Below are 4901 nucleotides of genomic sequence, written 5' to 3'. Positions count from 1 at the left end.
GAGAGAGAGAGAGGGAGAGAGAGAGAGAGAAGAGAGAGATTTGAGGGGGAACTGTTAACATAGAGTTCATCCCTCCTACAAGTGGGCAAAGGTCTGAAGAGTCCACACTAGGTCTTCAGAAGCCTGGAGGCCAGCCTGCTTCCACCTCACAATCGGCAGTGGGCGGCATGCTCCAGGTGAGTGAAATGGCATAAACCAAGGCTGGAGGTCAATTCCACAGCAGCCTGTCTACCTCTCCGCTCTGGCCGACCACCATTGAAGCTCGGCAACCTGAGGCAGGACAGGAGAACCTGGCTGAGACCCTTTCAAATCCTGGCTCCCCCTGGCAGCAGCCCCATCTCAAACCCTAGAAGAACTTAGAAGTTGGTCCTTAAATTGAGTGCAAGTGGCCTCAGTAATGGAGAAATAATTCATTTCCACTTGGCCCTACAGGGGATCCCTGCAGCAGCCTTTCCCAAGCTCCCACAGAAGATCCGAATCCTCCTGCATTGGGGTCCTCCAGGCGTGGCTGCTGGGCCAGGCCACAGCCCGATCAGTGATCCATCAGGGGCACCAGCAAGGCATATTCAATCAATTATGCTTTTGACTCAGTCTCAAAACTGGTATTATTGGCCCATTGGATGTGGTCAGGTCCTCACAGTGCGACCAAGCCTCCTGAGCGAGACTAATGTGAAAGGCTGCAAGGCAGGCGGCCAGCAGAGCAGTGCCCCGGTGCAGCGGGTTATTGCACTGCAGCCACACTCCCACTGCAGCCTCCTCCCGCAGAGCTTGAGCCCATCTTGCCAGTTTAAGTGCTACCCTGGCCCCACACTGCACCGATTCTCTGGGATACCAGTGCAGTGCAGGGGTGACATTCAGGATATTTAATTATCATGGTTTGATCTGAGTTTTCCCCAAATTCATGTTGAGGTCCTAACCCCCAGTACTTCAGAATATGACCTTATTGGGAAGTAGGGTCATTGTGGGTGTAATTAGTTAAAATGAGATGATTAGGGCGATCCCTCAGCCAATATGACTGGTGTCATTGTAAAAAGGGGACATTTGGACACAGACAGACATGTACAGGGAGGATGCCATGTGAAGATGGAGCAGAGAGGGGTGATGCTTCCACAAGCTGAGGAACATAGATTGCTGGCAGACCCGCAGGCCTGAGAGAGGCTGAAGGAACCAGCCTGCTGACACTTGATCTCAGACCTCTGGCCTCCAGGACTGTGGGACAACACATTTCTGTGGTTTAAGTCACCCAGTGTGTGGACTTTGTTTCAGCAGCCCAGGACACTCACACGCATACCATCAGGGCAGACTTGGCCATCAATGTGGGCCTGGAGCAGGGTCCCAGAGCCCCCTTTCATCCTGGCACCACCCCTTTAGTTGCTTGGTGGTGGGGAGTCTTGGAGGCCTTGGAGGGAGGGGCTCAGGTGGCCATGACAGGGTGAGGGTCCCAAGGACCTCAGAGGGCTGGGCACAGCAACTGTTCACGAATGTTTCAACATCACACCCAGAGCAGGGTCATCATCCAGACGTTTTTATCATCCCAAAAGGAAACCTCGGACCCATTGGCAGTCACTGCTCGCTTTCCTCAAGCCCCGGCCCTGCAACCACAAATCCTCTTTCTGTCTCTGTGGATTTGCCTCCTGTGGACATTTCATGTAGATGGAATTAAATGACATGTGCCCTTTGGTGACGGACTTCTTTCACTCAGCATATGTTTTATGACCAGCATTTTTATAGTAAAATCCTGTAGAACAAAGTGGAAAATATGAGAGCTGGGAAGTGCAAACCTAGGACCCAGGAGGTCACCCACGTACCAGGAGATGCAAGAACATTAGTGAGTGCGCTTGAAATAGTGGAAAGCAGGAAGGGCCCGGGGAATGGAGAGAGAGGCGACTTCCGATAAAGGAATGTTAGGTGGGATGAGTGTGCAACACAACAGCTACACTCATCAAAGCTGTCATGGTCCCAGCCACACAAGGACAAAGAGCACTCTGCATTCAGGGAGGAGTAGAGAGAAGCATTGTTTAGGGCTAAACAATGAAGAAAAGCAAATGAGGGAGCATCACGGAAGTCAGGAGAGAGGCCGAGGGAGGAAGGTGACAGAACAGGGTGGCTCTAGAATCTGCCGGCCACAGTGACACAAAGGTATGTTTGTCTTGCAATAAAAAGGTTAAAGAAACATTAAGATACATATCATAGAAGCATCACCACTCCCATAAAGATAAGGATAGTGTTGTTTCACAAAACTTTTTCAGCATAAACATAAATATATATATATTGTGTCCGCCCATAATGTATACACACTTTAACAGCTGATAGCTGTAGATTCTATTACATTTTGAAAATGAAATGTGTTTTAATAAACACTGCCTTTATAGTTATTCAAAGTCTGTATACATTTTTTGAGACACACACACATATATATATTACACATACAAATTTTATATCTATATATATGCATATATATGTACATAATGTTATTTATACAACACACATGAACATATAAATATTGGGAAGAATATAAAATACATTTCTCACTATAGATTGTACTCAAAAAGGCTTGAAAGCCACAGATCTGGACAATTCTTAATATTTTTTAATTTTTATTTTATTGATTTTAGAGAGGGAGGGAGGAAAGGAGAGAGAGAAACATACATCAATGTGACAGAGGTACATAGGTCTGTTGCCTCCTGGACGGGCCCCAACTGGGGATCAAACCCGCAACCTGGGCATGTGCGTTGACCAGGAATCAAACCCATGACCCTCCAGTGCATAGGACAATGTTCAACCAACTGAGCCACATCAGCCAGGGCTGGGCAATCTATATATATAAAAAGCCAGCGACTAGAATGACCTAATGACCAAAATGACCTGTCGCTATGAGGCCCACTGCGACTAGCAAACCAGCTCAATCAGGGGTGGCGCAGGTGGTCAACCTCCTGCAGCCCCTCCCCCTGGCCGCCCCCGTCCCTGATCGGCCTCTCCCACCCTGACTAAGGGCAGGGTGGCCAGCCAACCCCCCCTAACCCTTTCCCCCAGCCAGCCGGGCCCCCCATCGGGGGTTATAGCAGGGCCAGGGCTAAGGACCAATAGGGTGTGGGGCTGGCCAGCCAACCTCCTGCAGCCCCTCCTCCCACCTGGCTCCACCCCAGATCGGCCCCCCCATCCTGATCAGGGGCAGGGCCAGCCAGCCAACCACCTTCAGCCCCTCCCCCCGGCTGGCCTCACACCCAATCAGCCCCCACAACTCTGATCAGCCTGCGGCTCCTCCCCCAGCCAGCTCCACCCCCAATCGCTCCCCTCACCCACCAATTGGGGGTGGGGCTGGCCAGCCAACCTCCCACGTTCCCTCCCCAGCTGCTGACCCCCAATCAGCCCCCCCACCCCATTTGGGGGTGGGGCCCACCAGCCAACCTCCCACGTCTCCTCCTCAGGACAGGCCCGGCCCCGATCCACCTGTGCACGAATTTGTGCAGTGGGCCTCTAGTTCTTAATAAAAATACCAGGATGCCCATTTGGCAGATGAGAAAACAGGTTTCTGAGGGGTGGGTGACAGATGAGAGTTCTGGGTCTCCTGTGTGGGAGTCCTTGCTCTGAGAACCTCCCTGGGGTCTGCAAGAGCGCTGAGGGTGACAGGCCCTGGGCTCATAGTTTCTCCTACAGGCTCTCAGCTGTGACTGCTGTCAAGAGGACACAGCTTGGGGCACCTGGTCCAGGGGCCCAGCAAAGTAGGGCTGGCCTGGGTCCCACATCTGTCATCGGGGACAAAGGGTGTGGATGTCTGAAACAGAGGAGGCTCTGGTTCAAATTCCAGGTCTGCCATCTCTTGCCTGGGATACCATGGCCCTCAGGACTCTTCTTGGTTCAGAAGAAAGTGCCTTAAAAGGAGACTGGCCTCCTGCCCTTCCATAGCCCCCATAGCCACTGGGAGAGACCCCTGAACACCTGCATCCCAGTGAAAAGCCAGCATGAGAGCCCAGAGAGAATGGACAGGTGGATGAGGCCCTGCTGTGTTCTCCCAGTGCCTGGATGCAGGTCTCCCTACCTGTCCAGTGAGGGGCCTAGTCCCCAGGACTCAGTTGCAATGGCCAATCTCCCTCTGGGCAGGCTCTGGTTCCTACCCAGCCATCCAGACCCCTGAGCCTGGGGCCACCACTCACTTGGCTCTCCTGGAACCGAACAGGCGTGACTACAGGGGAACCTCATGTGCAGGTGCCTGGGGGAAGTGGGCACCTGACAAGAGGAAGGAGGCAGGGCCACCACGTCTGGGGCCTCAGTTTCCTCATCCACAGACTGTCCTATTGTTTCTTCCTCCAGCTGCATCCAGATTTCAATCCCTTCTTTCCATCCCACCCCCTGGCCTTCGTGGTCCAGTTCCATCCTCAAACTCCTGAATCACAGCCTCCTCTCTGGTCTCTTGCTTCTGCCATTGTCCTCCTTCATGGGGGCATAGGGGAGGGAGGAACATCTTTTTTTCTTTCTCTTCACCTCATGAAATAAAACCAGTAAATGTTCATAACATGAAGTAGACAAGTCTTGATCTGAGTCTCAAAACAAGATAAAAACAGTCATATTTGTTTAGGTCCAAACTTGTCTGAGCAAAGATCTGAAGGAGGTGGGGGAGCAGGCCACCTGGCCCCTGGGAAGAGTGTTCCAGGTAGAGAGAACTGCAGGTGTAAATGCCCTGAGGTGGCTGAACCTGGCACCTGGCACGGGGCTGCTGTATGTCTCCATTCAAAGCAGAGTCCTTAGCCCTGGCCCTGCTATAACCCCATGGTCAGGCTCACAGTGGGAGCACAGGGCTAAGGGGCCCAGCTGGACTGGTGGTGGGTCTTGCCTTCCAGCTGGTGGGTGAGGCTCTTTGTGGGTCCTGATCCAGGTGGGAGGAGGAGCCAGCCACTTCCGGA

Source organism: Plecotus auritus, assembly GCF_963455305.1.
Source record: "Plecotus auritus genome assembly, chromosome: 10".
In the NCBI taxonomy this organism is placed as follows: Eukaryota; Metazoa; Chordata; class Mammalia; order Chiroptera; family Vespertilionidae; genus Plecotus; species Plecotus auritus.
Note: the sequence above shows the minus strand (reverse complement) of the source record.